Source organism: Pezoporus flaviventris, unplaced genomic scaffold (genome assembly GCF_033815535.1).
Source record: "Pezoporus flaviventris isolate CSIRO_AGI_PZ_B2104156 unplaced genomic scaffold, CSIRO_AGI_Pfla_v1 ptg000018l, whole genome shotgun sequence".
Lineage (NCBI taxonomy): Eukaryota > Metazoa > Chordata > Aves > Psittaciformes > Psittacidae > Pezoporus > Pezoporus flaviventris.
In genome coordinates this window covers 4,974,944-4,990,985 of record NW_026892566.1, presented here as the reverse complement: position 1 = coordinate 4,990,985, position 16,042 = coordinate 4,974,944, and positions in this window count along the sequence as shown.

Sequence of the window (16,042 nt, the reverse complement as noted above, 5' to 3'; positions counted from 1 at the left end):
AAAAAAGTAATTTAAACTGGGGTCAGTGATCCCATTTACAGCTCTAAAAAGCAGTTTAATGCTTTTGAGATTCTTTTCTCTGAATGCAACTTTCCAAATTGTTCAAAAAAATGTAAATAAAAATAAGATTCTAATTGTCATATGGCTTAAATCAGCCCATCGAACTTTGTATCTCAATTATCCTTTAGGTGAAATGGTGATAATTGTACCTATTTGCCTCACTGAGGGGTTGTCAGAATAAATTATTAGTCATAATCAGCTTGCATTCTGAAAAAAGATGCCCTTTGGACATTCAAGAAGAGAACAGTTAGTGTCGACATTCACAGAAAAAAAAGGAGCAGAGGGAGGAAAAGATCACAGTTAAACCTTGGCGTGCTTTCTGCTGTTTCCTCACCCAGTACAGTAATCACTTGAGGACAAAATAAGCCAGGCACATGAAAACTATGCTAAGACACTCCTGGCAGAACTTCCAATGCACGCTAGCACTGCAGCAATGTCTGCTCATGGCTTGTCAGGACCACTACAGGAAATGCACACAAGAGCGAAGGAAGGGAAGGCAACTTACCTGATTACTGTTGCTTAATATGGGTTTGGGCATTATTCTTCCCAAGCCTTCTTGAACACACGCGGGTACCTGGGAACACTTTCATATGGAGCAGCTATGAGATACTGTGGTCAATGTAGTTCTACTGACAAGCTGTAGGAGCATTTGCAAACTGCAGGGCTCTATAGATAGCAATATGCTTGGTTACAGGAAGTGGGACACAGTTCCTTCACCTGTGTAATCAGTGAAACAAGTTTCTGCATGCTCATACACCCTGATACAAGTAAGAAATGGATAGAAATATGCTGTTGCTCCCTGGACATGCCATATAAGCAGCAAAGCATCACAAGCTAAAAGATAGGCAAGATAAAAGAGCATAAAATGCACCACTTTCTTAGAGTCAAATTCTCTAATACCTGTACTGCCATGTAAATAATTACAGCACTAACAACGCTTGGCTACTGGCATGGATGGTATCAGTTTAGGGTATTTCTGTGTGTATGGGAACGTATGTTATTGTCAAGTTGAGACTGCTTTTTTGCATCCATACAGAAAGGTTTTCTCTTTCTAAAATGCATGTCTATTCTTCAGGTTGAGAGCTCTGAGCATGCTGGGCCTCTGCCTACAATCAAAATCCAGTAATACCAGCTGGATGTTAAATAGTAGAGAGAAGTTAAAGTCTTGGTCAAGTCATCTCGTGTCAATGTTTTACTCAAGACAATCAGCCAAACACTTGGAATTTCATTTTTTCCAAGCTCTGACTTGAACTGTTTGTGAATAGCATTTCTCCTGTTCCTTTTCCCCTCTGCTAGAGCCAAGCAATTTAATCGGCTTGGAATCAGAATTCATGGTCTCACTGGCCATAAACTTCAGACTGATGTGGTGAGGTTTTGCTTAAGCATTACTAAATTTCACACTATTTCAATTTGTGTTCTCTGACAGTGATGCAAATTAGCTTTTTCTAAGAGCTCAGATTGCAAAATATGTTGCATAAATATGATCATCTTATTTTTAAGATGGTTTTTCAGAAAGCAACAACACATATAGAAGAGAAAGGCAATGGTATGTTAGCATTTAAGTACCACCTACCATCTGGGGTGGGGCTTAGCACATAGGGAAAAAGCAAGGTCTGGGCATAAACTTGGAAAACTTTCTTAAAGATGTTTAAATGCATGACTTTGAAGGCAATCAAACCACCTAATTCTATGACTCAGTGTTTGTAATGAGAAAAGCTTCTGTGGGATGACAGCAACTATGGTCGTTGTGACAGAAAAACAAAACTCTGCCCTGACAAGAGGATTGGAGACAAAACCCTACTCCATTCTGCACCGGCTGCAAATCAGTACAGGTTTTTAGTCATGTCCATTGTGCAAAAATGAGTTTGTTCTAGATCTGGTACACTTCAAAAAAACAGAATGGGAAAAAACCCAAACCAAAACAAACCCCAGGCAAAAAAACATAAATGGATATAAGTTGGAAGAAAAAGCAGGAAACACATGTTGAACCTTGGGGAAAGAGGAGGAGGCTTGTTTTCTACCCTGTGCATTGCTGATGACATGGTTGGCACTGCTTGTGTCATAATCACAGCCATTAGAGATACACAAGTACATGCTGCAGATATTCTCAGTAAAGTTCTTAGGCAGTAAAGACTCCTAGTGCTGCACTTGATTACATATCAGCAGAAATATGTAATTCTGTGGGCCAAACATTCCTGCACATCGCTGTGCCAGCAGGTCACTCATTCATTTAGATGAGAAATCCAGCTTGCAGAACAGGAGCCAGAATTTCTGTTTGGTAAGCTGCACACACAGTGCTTACTGCAATCCAGACACACATATTGACTTCATAAAAATGACAATGTGCCCCAAACCCGAACAGCACGTGGCTATATTTCCAAACAGTCTTGCCACATACTTTTCTGAACGACATTCTTTCTTACAACATGTTCTGGTGACTGTCAAGGTTTATGAAGGCCTGCACCTCCCTGAATTGATCCCCTTTTCCTGTTGCCTACCCAAGTTGGTTCTGTAGCAACAAACATTTTTGGTTTTGTTTCTGTGGGTTTTTTTGGTTTTTTTTTTTGAGTTTGGTTTGGTGTTTTTTGTGGATTTTTTTTTTTTTAAATATAAATCATAATCTCTGCTTTCTGTTTTCGTGCTTTAGCACCCTTCCATTTCATCCTGTTTTTCTGGTACAGTATCCCTCTTCTGTTCTCAGCTATGTGGAGTGAGATCTTTGCTCCTTTACAGCAGGTCTAAGACATGAGTGATAAGAGAGGGCTTGAAAAACACCTTTCCTAGCCAGTAGAGTATTTCTTCCATGCAGGCACTTCAAAGACAAATCTCTGAGCCACAGTCCTCCTCAGAAACCATGCCCTGCAGCAGCTGAAGGCTGGGGATGGTGAGGAAGCTGAGACAAGCTGCATATGCTGGGGGGAGCTTAAGCAGACCTGTAGCCTGTAGAAACATGCCAGGAGGATTTTTGGACTTCAGCTCCTCCAGGGCTAAGTACTTGGAGAGTTTACAGCTAACATGACCTTCTTTCTGCTTGGCCCACACCTGCAGCAGACAATCTTAAACCCTGTATTTGAAGTATGATTTAGGATGTACTTCATTTTGCTGTAATTTGTATCACTAAGGCTGGAGTGCCTTGGCTAGCTCTTTTTAAAGTCAAGGGCCTGCAAAAGGATCTCAAAATGGGAAGTAAGAGAGATTAAGTTGGACTGAAATGGAAAAATTACTGGGTCATATAACAAAGTTCAGCCAGTGTGTGCTCTTGACCATTGCACAAGAACACAGCCCAAAGTGGCTGGATTCCTGGAAATTTCAGCATCACACTTCAGTGAGCAGTGAGAGCACAAGAGTCAATGTCAGCCATGTCAGTAAACACACATGCAAATTCCTAAAAGCAAGTGCTGGCAAGAAGAGAGGTGCTTAGATAGCAGGGTCACTGAGGAGAGGTAGATCTTGAGGTGCTCCAGGCTCTGAAGGTCAAGTTAACACTTTGAAAACTTGTTCTGATCTCACTGCTTAAGGTATCTACATCAAACATGTCTAACAACCTATGTCAAGTCTTGCTGACTTTTGGAGTATTCAGTCTCACATCTTCTTCCTGCTTATTTCAAGCTTACTTTTTCCCAAGAATAGATCTCCTTCAGCTGTGAGGCAGGAGTAACCTGAAGAGAGAGACAGAGGAGCAGATGCAGAGGACAGTGTCTGCTTCAGGGCACATGTGGGACAGCACAACTACGGGTCAAGGGGCAGGAAGGCCCTTCCAGGTCAGATGGGCCTTTCCTCTTACGTCCACATGTGAAAGGATTGAGGTTAATGAGAGTTAGGAAGAGTGCATGACTCGTACAGCACAGAAAAAGAGCAAAGTATTTGGGGAGCACTTACTTTGCTCAGGCACATCCCAGATGTTAAGCGTAAGGAAGCCAAAAGCTGAATCCACAGACAGTAATCTATATATGGCACAGAAAAGATGTGTGGCATTTGCTCTATCAGTATCTCTTATACTGATATACTATTATACTATATAGCATCTCATATTACATCACTGCTTAGGGGATATTCTCATGTCCCTTTGGCACCAGGAATATGAGCACAGTTCTTGGGTGGGTTTTTTAAAACATTTTTAAATATTAAAACAACGTTTAAAATCCTTTACGGTTCCAAAAGGATACACGGTGCCTCCGAATCTCTGCATTAGATAGATCTGGTGCTTTGCAAGGATGGGAAAGCTGGCTGTTGGACAGATTCCCATTCCATTAAAATGGGTGAATTAGAGAGGCAAGAAAAGTGCAGCAAGCTTTGGGACTAAAGAGGCTGTTGGTGCATCCACTGAATCTGCATTTGCTTTTCATTCAGGAACAAACTGAAGAACTCAGTAATGTGCCCAGTGCAAATGGACACACAGGTTGCTTTCTTAAGACGGGCATGATTTAAAATTAAGCCCTAATTTAATGGTGTGTTAGAAAGCAATTGTGTATGTTTTGTATTTTTGAATACATTGCTATTACTTGCATTCTTACTTGGCTTACTCCAGAACTATCATACCAGAACTGATTCAGTTATTGTCCTTAAACATGTGTTTTAAGATATGCTCTTGTACTACTTGTTACATTGCTGTAGAGAGACTATGAAATGGATTTTTGATGGCACTTCTATACTCCACTGTATTAAAACTAATTATGCATTAGTTGTAACCTTAACTTCCCTTATTTATCTCCCTCTCTTTGTTTATTGTCTTTGTAGTATCATGGCTAAAATCTGACCAGAAGCTCCTTGAAGAACAGTCTGGTCTCTTTGTAGTACCACAGAGTACACAACACACTTAAGAGTAGAATTTAAATGAACTTATAATAAAGACTTTAGAAAATTTTGCACGTAAGTAGCTATATGCATTATAACATGGATTACATTGCACATTTGAAAATTGTGTTAATTGGAAATGGCAGCCTTGGGAATGATTTTCCTAGGCCTCAGAAATGTTCATAAAAACTAGGAACAGTATATATATATATATATATATATATATATATGAAAGGCTGTTGGTGTTCATTGTGTTTCAGGAGATAACAATCTGTTAAGCAAAAGATTCAATTCCTTAACTATAGGTAAAGTGGGAAAAGATTAAAACCGTGATTTAGTTCAGCATGATCAGATGCGAAACTTCTATGTTTCAGATACCACACTGAGACTCATGAGAGCAGAACATAGTTTTGTTCTGTTTCAGTCTTTGCACAAGAAGATATACTGAGGTTTCTTTAAAACTTCAAAAAAATTCTGGGATAAATAATGAAAATGTCATTAACAACTTGGACATGCATTATTTTAGTACTGGCTGGGTTTTTTTTTTTGTTTGAATGTTGAGCCAGGCTTTAGACTAGTATAGCTGAGCCCTGACTACAATGGAGTTATGCACTCAATGGTGCACTGCTTCAGTTTAGAATCACCTTTTGGGACACTAATTAAAACAGTTGCTGACATGCTGCTTACTCTTTTGCTTTCATTATATTTGGTCATGGACTACTCTATATTTAGTGCATAGTAGGATGTATGAACATATAATAGCACCCTACCCACCCCTGACGTGTGCTGGCATCTGTCCTTTAAATCAGAGGATAGCAACAGATACGGTAAAACATAGCAGAGTCATTTATTTTGCTTTTCCCAGAATTAGGTAAATGCTGCAAAAACATGCACACAATAATTTAACATTCCTTAACCAAATAACTTCGATTATCACACATTTTTTCACACTGCCTTGATATTTTGTCTCCATATAAGACAGAATACCTGCAGACAACAGATCCATAAGAACAGTTGGGAGCAGTCACGCTGGAGCCTTGATGCCAACACAGCTACAACCTGCCAGGGTCTTAGAATGTAGGCTCACAGCCATACACTGTGCCAAACCCTGCCTATAGGACACCAGTGGCCTGTCCTCTTACCCCTTACTAATAGGTTCCCCTAAAGATACCCAGGGAGGCATATCAGTCAATTCATCCCAGCTTCTTTGGTCACACAGCGTAAGTTGCCATGTGAATATCTAAACCAGATAGAGAAGCCTCAGTTTTTCTTTATGCCTTTTGGGAAAACTGATTACTTCATGCCAAGTACAGCTTTATTGCCCAATGAGAGTTTGTTTACCAGTTCCATTCTCATGAGAAGGTAACTGTGAAAAGACTCAGTGACGAATAAGTTCCTGTTGGAAATAATCTCAAGTTTCTTTTGAAGCCACACCTGTTCATATGACACAAGCCTCTTAGGTGAGCCTCCTGCTCTCTCATGGCATTGAGAAACAGTATGTCACACCCCAATGAAAAGTCAGGTAAGGCTGTATTAAGCATACAAACACACATGCAAGAAAACTGATGTCTTTAGACTGCCAAGCAACATTGTCCATTTAGCCATATCTAATGTTTGCACTCACACACACCCAAAATATTGGTTGCCTGAGTAATATTTCTTTTTGCTTAAGAGGAAAAAAGAAAGAGCAAAGGTAAGATTTCCAGGAGAGTGTAAATAAAATGCTTTTGATTCAACTGTGATGGAGTCAGTTAAGACAAAATAGCTACTGGTTTCTACAGATGCCCAGGTCCTTAAGGGTGTGTGATACACAGAAACAGAATATAGTATTTCCATATCCAAACTCAGACAATTACATGCCTGAAAAGAACCCTTGACTGTAATAAAAAGCAGAGTAAGTCACTAAGAAATGGATGAGAAGATACAATTTGTAATAGCCCCTTTCAGAGGATGCAGTAATTTGTAGACACTTGATTCCTACTTATCAAAATTAACTGTCACACCTTACACTGACACCACAGGGTTGGAATACATGATGCAATGCAACGATGACTCATGATGACAAGTGTGTGGAATGAATCTGTCCCCTGTATTTCAGGTAATCCACCCAGTTATGATTTATTAGTGAAGGACTGAACTTCTTGTCCTTAGGCAAAGGGCACAGCAGCTGTGCCTCCAAGACTCAGTGCCAGTGCTTCCACAACATCTCCCATCTCACCCAAGGGAAGACACATTTAAGAGCAGTTTTGTCTATCACAAGGCTTTTTGGCACAGACAGGCAGAAGGATAAAACCAGGTGCTAATGCTGTGGGTTTCACTTCCATGCTCTTTACTGAGGTCTCAAACTTTAAAAAAAAAAGAAAGTAGGGGAAATTGAATTGCTCAGTTTACTGTTTTTTCGCTTTTCTTTCAGTAAATGAAACAGACCATGCTCCTGAACATGGCAAGATTTTGGTGGATTTTTGGTGTTGCCACTGATTCTTCCTTGATGTCCAGGTTAACTATCACAAACACTGACGCAACAGCAAAAGCTGATTCTACTTCTGCTCCTGGCAAGACTCTGCTCTTACAAATGTAAGCATGCTTGATGATAGAAGCTGATGGTTGCTAAGGCAGTTGATTCCAGAAGCAGGCAAGTATGTATCCCATTTCAGGAGCATAAATTTGGACATCATTCTTACATACCAAATAACATTTACTCCTGTCTGTACATCTCTATGCAGTAGTCACTCTCTTGGTCAAGAACCAAACTGGGAAAATACCTCCTGAGTAAAACCTGAAGTCACTACATGAAAAGACCATCATGCTAACAGCTCTAATAATTCCACATCTTTTCTAACTAGTAGGCCCCAGTATGCACCCAATTCACACCACACCTTAGAACCTAGTATTTACAATAAAGAAAAAAAAAAGTTCTTCTTGGGAAAGGAGAATGTACATAGAATTTTGTCAGTGCTACATATAAATAGTGATATAAAAATCACTATTTAAAAAGCAGAAGTTTTCAGACTTTTCTCAGGGCTGCTTCTGCTTTTGTAATGCATCAGACCTCAGCTTTCTCTGCCACCTGCTTATTTATAAGAATATTGCATTACAAAGAAACTCAGAAGAGCATTAAACTGTGGGACTTTTTTAATGGGTTTAAATGGTAGCTGAAACATTAATTTCCCATCAGCTGTCCCTACATTCTTAAGGAGTAATTAATGTCAAGCAAGATATAACAACAGAACTAAGGGTGATCTTTCGTTTAGGAACCTCAAAATGCCATGGAAATGTTGAACATTTTTGGAAACAGAAACTCAGATAGCATCAGTTACCTTAAGAGAAACTGAAAACTCTGGTTTCAAACTGTGCCTGTCTAGACTCAATGTATATTAATCTTCTGAGCCACTTAAAAGATGCTTCACTTTGGCAATTAAATAACCACAGCAGAAATACAAAGAACCACAAAGACATCACAGGAAACCTGGCTGCTCAGATATGTCAGATCACCCATGTTAGTTACCTGCTGTTATCACATCTGACTGGATGCTTGTCCCTGTGCAAAGCCAGGGCCTGTAACTACTACGGAAAATGGGCATACCTCAGAACAGATAATCCCTGTGATTTGGGTGAGCATGGTGGGAACATCTGAACTGCTGATCTGAGACTCTCTGTGAGAAGGACTCCCCACTGTTTCAGCCAGTCCTGGTTCACCATACTGTGCAACTCCCAGCTCTGCAGGAGCGGCTACCAAGGTCACAAGCTATTATCATTGCCCAGTTCAGCATGTAATTGTGAAAACAGCTGTGCAACTTCAAGCCCATAACGAAAGAGGGTTGTATACTCCTGGAAAAAAAAAAACCCACCACTTATTTTTGAAATATCAGGTCTGGACCACACTGTAAGCACATCTGGGGACAGCAGAGCTACTTAGATACACGGGCCTGTTACTTGCAACTCCTTTAACAGGAGGAACAGAAATGCAGGTACTGCTTTTGCAGAATGTGTACCTGTATTTGACCTGGTTGATAAGAGGTGCTCCTGAGAAAGAGTAGGTAAAACCTGCTCAAGGTGGTGATGAAATATTATTTGCACAGCACTCTTTATGATGTTCCTGTGAGCAGAGCTCTGATTTTGAGCTTGGTTTCACAAAATGAGGAAACTGGGATGTCAGAAAGCAAAGTGGTAAGAGGGAGAAGCAGCAGTAAAAAGCTAAGTAAGCCACTCTGGAATGATTCATATTTGATTGACTGAAATACTGTGTTAATGACTATTTAGAAACAACTGTTTCTAAAATGCTTAAGTAATAGCCACTAAAATGTGGGTTTTTTTTAAATCAGTCTGAAAAAGCCAGGTGAGTTTTCCTCTAACAATTTTAGCTGTACATTTGTATCCTCATATTAAGCTGTTCTCAGGAACAGGATCTCAGCAGCACTCAGGAAGAGACTGGACAAGTCAAGCTATCCCTTTCAATCACTGATAATATGTAACTCTGTGACAAGAATCATGCATACAGGTAAAATGGATGCTTCAGAGAGTTCTGGCTACTCATACATAACCTTTCTTTCCATCTTCAGTCTGTACCTCCTCCTAGACTCTGGGAGATTGCATGCAAATACTCACATGTATCAGCAAGGAGGGTGCAGATTGATTCCTGAACACTTGGCAACTGTGCAGCCACTGGGAGACACAAATAAAGCTTGTACCTTTGCAAGGGCTTGGGAAACAGACGTTCCTTAGGGATGCCTCTGACAAAGCTAGTGGAGTATGCTGTAATCCTAGCCCCTGAGAAATGAGTAGGAAACCCTGTGAGATGTCTTTATGATTATATTCAATCACAGGAGTTATCTTGTAATCAATGTATTAACTGTGGACTTCATAAATTGCCAGGCACTCCTGCTTCAAGGTGGGGCTGAACCTGATTTCTAGGCCAGATATCTTTCTAAAGCATGTATTTCCTCCACTCCCCAAATACTGGGGTGCTTTGATAAGTAAGAACCAAAACATCTTTATGATTTTGCTCACCTACCTGGCCAAGGCAGTTTTGCTTCCAGGCTCTCATGGCTGTATTAGTGAGAAAGGACTGGGGGCTTTCCAGCTGCTCCTGGATCTGCTGCCACTGAACTCGGGAACCACCTCCCACTCTAGCCACCATTTTTGTGCCCCGGAGTGCCCAGTTGCTTTCTTAAGGACTAATTGCTGTGTCAGTATCTATAGATACACCTAGCTATAATTATAGCTATCTGTATTCTTGGAGCATCAATTATTTGTTGATGGAAACACCAAATACTAGTTTTAAATCTAGTGTAATATTCAGCCCTGAAACATCACTACTTAGCTCACTTGTGTGGAGGTACTCTGTTCCACCTATCGTAGAATCACGGAATGGTTTGGACTGGAAGGGACCTTAAAGATCATCTGGTTCCAACCTCCCTGCCACGAGCAGGGACACCTTCCACTAGACCAGGTTGCTCAAAGGCCCGTCCAACCTGGCCTTGAACACTGCCAGGGATGGGGCAGCCACAGCTTCCCTGGGCAACCTGTGCCGTGCCTCAGCACCTTTATAGTAAAGAATTTCTTCCTAATATGGCTGTTGCTGTCATCGTAATATTCTTTTTTTTTTTTTTGGCCTCTAGCCCAATGGGTTCCTCTGAAAGGGTTTAGAGCTTTAATCTTCCCTCCTTCAAGCCTACAAATACACATACATATATATTATTCTGTTTCTCAGATATGATCCACGAAGAATTCACATAAAATCCATGGGAAAAACTTCAGATCTGAAAAATACCACGTATATTGAGCTGTTTCAACCAATGCTCTCACGCCCAATCACCATCCCTTTTTCTCTGCACAAGAAGTGTCTTGGACATCCTCCTTAGCCTATAGCTTAGCAGTAACTGAAATACTGTGGCCAGATGGGTTTGTTTTCCAGGAGGTAAGGATAGCATGATATTCCCCAGAAGCAACATGCAATTTGCTTATAGACATTTTTTTTAAAAGCAAATGAAAACACTGGTGTGCAGATACAATAATGTTGTGTCATTTTGTATTTCAGCAAATAATTTCTTTGCACTTCACAGCAATTATCCTTGTCCTGAAAATCTCACAATAAAAACAGAATATTCAAAATATAATGAAAATTGTAGCAAAAGGAAGATATAAAATGTGGAACCACTGCTGAAGGGCGGGAAGGTACATGCAGGCAAAGGACATGCAGAAGACTGGAGGAGGATCAAGTTAGGGAACACTGAGCTGAACTGGATACACATGAAACCACTGAATCTGATAGGATGCACATAAGTGCTGAGGGAGCTGGCCAACGTTGTCATGAGGCCACTTTTGTCTTTGAAAGGTCAGGCAGAACAGGAAGGTTCCTGAGCACCAGGAAAAAGAAAATGTCCCTCCTGTTTTCCAGAAGAGCAAGAAGTCAGAGCCAGGAAACTGTAGGCTTATTAGCCTCACCTCAATCACTGGGAAGGTGATGGATCAACTAATCCTGAAACAATTTCTAAATATATGAAGAGCAAAGAGGTGATTGTGACTAGTCAGCATGGATTTGCAGAGGGGAAATTACACTTAACCTTCCTGATAGCCTTCTGTGACTGGATGACTGGGTTGGTGATATCTGAATGCTGTGAATCTGAACCTTAGCAAAGCTTTCAACCTTTTCTCTCATAATGTCCTCATAGACAAACTGACAAAAAATGAACTAGATACAGGTATGGTGAGGTAGACAGAAAGCTGGCTGAACACTTGGCTCCAAACCTTGCGATCAGCAGCAAGAAGTCAAGCTGGAGTCCAGTCACCATTCAGTGCATCAGGGGTCAATAATGGGACCAGTGCTGTTTAACATCTCTGTTAATGACAGGGTGCACTCTCAGAAAGTCTGAATATCATACAAAATGGGGAGAAGAGGCTGATAACATTCTGATAACAATGGTTTGCCATTCAGGGAGAATTAGTCAGGCTTGAGGAATGGACTGACGGGAACCACATGAAGTTCAAGAAAATAAAACTCGAAGTCGTACATCTGGGGGGAACAGTCCCAGATACCAGTACACACTGAGGGCCAGCCATCTGGAAAGCAGCTTTGCAGAGAAGGATGCAGAGTGCTGGTGGACACAAAGCTGACCAATAAGCAGGAATGGGTCCTTTTTACAAAGAAGGCCAACAGCATCCTGGTTTGCATTGGTATGTGCGTTAGAACTACAGAAGAGGCACAGACATAGTGGAGTGAGTCCAGCTAAAGGCCGTAAAGATGATGGAGGGAATGGAGCATCTGACATGTAAGAACAGGCTGAGATAGCTGGGATTGTGCAGCCTAGAGAAAAGAAGGCTCAGGGAAATGTTACCTATGTGCACAAATGCATGGCTGGGGGAGCAGTGAAGATGGAGATAAATTACAAAGGGCAAACTGCTCCAGTTAAACCTGCCTGCAAGTAGCTTGGAGCAGGTTATGTCCAGAGGTCTCTTCCAAACTCAACTATTCTGTGACTCTGTGAAATTATTTATGCATACCCATATGCATAACTGCTTTCAGCAGCAAGGGAGGTTTACAGGTTAGTGTAGACCTGGATCAGTTTCTCAAGAAAAATACCATGTAACTGAAACATTTGCAGGGGTCTTACAATATTGTTTAGAAATTTTTTTTGTGTGCTTTCACATTCTCTTACAAAAAGATTTCTGAAGATCAAAAATAGCGAAGCCTCATTCCTCACAGATTTGTACTTCAAGGTTTCACTGCCAGCTGCAGGTGTATCTTTTTCCATTCCTGGGCATGCTCTGGTGCCTAATATTTCTGGTGTTTGATTTGTTGAGAAACTCAAGCAGACAAGAAACAGCCTGTGCTATGGTTAGCGCAGGATGCATTTGTTAAACCTCATGGGCCACTTTACGTATGCTGATTAGATAGCTCATAACTGCCAAATAACAAAGACACAGGCAGAGCTGTCCAATAAGTTGGTCTCTCTCTCTTCCTACTTCTAGACAGACTTTTCCTCAGTATTTACAAGTTCTAAAACTTTAATAAAATTCTGAACTCAGGCAGAAAGACCAACAGAGAGACTGCAATGGCGTACATTTCTATACCAAATCCAACTTTTTAATAAACAAAGATTTAAACAAGAGGAAGCTACAACACATTTGTATAACAACAAACATGCTGAGCAGTAATATATACATTTCTTTGAATTAATTGGAAGGAACAGGAAAAGAATTTTAATAAAAGGTTACTCATACATACCTAACATTCTGCTTGGCCTTGGAGGCAGACTTTTCAGAGTCAAAATTATTAAAACTTAAAACTTTGTTTCAAAGGTCTCAAAGACACACCATTCCTACCAGTCCATATTCCCTTTATAATAAGGTATTTTACTAAGCAGTTTCAGAGTGCAGATGCAGGAATGGATCTAATCATTATGAACAGGGAAAACTTACACTGTCTGTCCCCTTATTTCCACATTTTCATGAAGAAAATGCACATAGGCAAGAGAAAGCTAATTTGTTCCTGCCTTGTATTTGTCCAGAACCTCAGTGATACTCTGACCAGAAAAGTAGTAGTAACATGAACTGTGGGGTGTATGCTTGAAAATACTACTGCACAAAGGCACACACAAGCTGGGAAACAGCATTTCAGTGGATTTTAAATATATTTTTAACTAGCAACAAATTGCTTTACAATCTGAAGATGGAGAACTAAATCACAGTTTTCTCTCTCCAAAGCTTATGTAAACAATGGTTTCCAACAGAAACTCTGATGGCTTAGGAGGAAACTGAAAAGTCTGTGTAGAGGTTGAAAGTTTCTACAGATAATACTAGCAAAAGAAACTTTTGTGGTTTTGGTTTCCACGGTCTTCGCAGAACCAACACTAGTATTAGTACTGGTTAACTCACTAATGTTCTTTAGCTAATGATCTAAATATACATATCCCTTTTATCCATTCAAAATTACATTAGGGTGCTCATATTGCATCATTTTTTTCCTGCCAGAACAATGAATCTCACAACTAGGCCATGTAGGACCCTTAGGAAGCAGATTTCTACTAAATGAATCTTTTTCAGTCTGCAACAAAGCTACACTCAAAATACTGCTAATTAAACTCGGTATTTTTGAAAAATGATGAATGAACCGAGAACAGTAGCTCTATAGCACATGGGAGGGTTGTTTGTTTGTTTTTAGTTTAAATGCAGTACACGCAAAGGATTTGATTAAAGCAGCAGGGTGTACCATGCCTCCAAGGCATGACTAGGCATCTTTCAGATCTGCACTATCTGAAGAACACTGCCAATCACTGTGCTCCACACTAACAGAGGGAAGACCAGAGCAGGTCCTCTGCCACTAAATTGTCACAGTTCCAGATGGCCCCTTGTTTCAGGGAACCTTTATTATTTGCTCCCCCACTCAGCTTAATATACTTGCTTAAATAATCCATGTGGCAAGGTTTGACTAGAGAAGTTGCTCAGATCGAAGGCCTTATCCTACCTGACTTTCCTTCACCATGCTCCAAAAGAATCTCTTGCAAGTATGTAGGAGCTTCCTCTTCTAAACCAGGCATTGTCTTTGGTGTTGGGTGTTGCAGATTTTTACCTTAAACCCCTCATGAAAGAGAAGTTCTTTCCCCCCACACAACAAAGGCAGGAGGACAGAAAGCTGTCCCAGAGAGGATGGCAGGAAGATAGGTCCTTTGTTAAACCAAAGTTATTTACAGTACTGTGGCATTTTCCTGTGTAATATTGTTTGAGGACTGCTCATTCAGCAGTATGGTTTGTTGAAGTACAGCAGCAGGTTAAATAACCTATTCATTTTATTTATGAAGAAGCCTCAGCAAAGTTTGCTTGCATGGAGCCACTGACCCTAGCTATTGCAAAATAAGCAGCATGTCAACATAATCTCCCAGGCAAACACCTTTTACGACAAAAAAGCTTTATTTCTTCAGTTCAATACTTCTTCAAAATCAGAAAAAGTTTAACAAACTCTGATTATTTGCTCAACTGACTATTAAAGACAGGTCCCAGTCTTCCCATATTCACTGTGCTATTATATTTTAACGCAAGATGCTGTTTTCCATAGGCTGTTTCTGCCTTGCAAGAGAGATGCAATCCAACAATGGTTAAATCAGCTATAGCCTAGTGATGCATACATATCAGTTAGTAATTCTCTGGCTGGACTAGTCTTGTGACTGCCAAAATTGAGCATGACAACCAAATAATGGCTAAAAAAATGTATATAAAGCTCCCTGAGTGACCTTAAGTCAATATAAATGCTATTGTTAAGACTGTAACTGCAGGAACAGGTAAAAAAAATGAAAAACTGACTACTGCTTTCAGTTACAAATGAGAAATGGATACAATCTGTCATAGGGGAGTTTGAAAATTAAGGTCATTTGTTTTACTTTAAAACTTTGTTTTCATTAAGTTTCATTAAGAAAACACAGAAGCCAGTGTAAAGGTATGTTGCTGGCCACCATTATTTACATGGGAACTAACGTTAAGCAGGAACTAAGACTACACAGGCAGTGCTTGCTCTAGGATGAACTGATAGCTCACCTGTTCTTACCAGACGTATCAGTAGCTTTTTGCTTTCGATTTTAACTTGTACTTTAAATTATACTTTTATTTAGTCAATTTCCTATCTCATCATGTGAGATCCTAGCTTTTCTGACAGTAAGCTGACTTTAAATCTCTACATCCTAACTCCAACTAGCACTACCCTGAAACCAAATTCTTCTACAATTTTTAAAGCACTATGGTGACTTTATAAAACCATGACTGAATTCTTAAGCAGAACTTATGAACACTCCTTCACCTGGGTTAAAAGTAAAATTAATGATAGCTATGGGAGAAAAATGTGTTGGAGAACACTGCTATGTTCACCATGTGCTACTGGCTCAGAGTCCTAAGGAAAAAGCATACCTTCTCTCATACCGGTAACCGAAATCTCTTATGTATGGCTATGCTTCTTCCACACTAAAATTAACCTACACCTGGAAAGCTCAGTTTGCAGGCTCAGGCACTCAGGTAATTTTATCTTCCTACAGCATACTCGAGATTAATAAAAGTTAAATTTAAAAAGGTTAATGCAATGTACGTTTGCCTATTACACAATCAGCAGAAGAGATAAATTGACATTTCTGGGCCTGGATCCAAAACACTAGTGTGAACTGTGTAAGCTGAGCAGAAGTGCTGGGAAGTTTCTTCACACGAATCC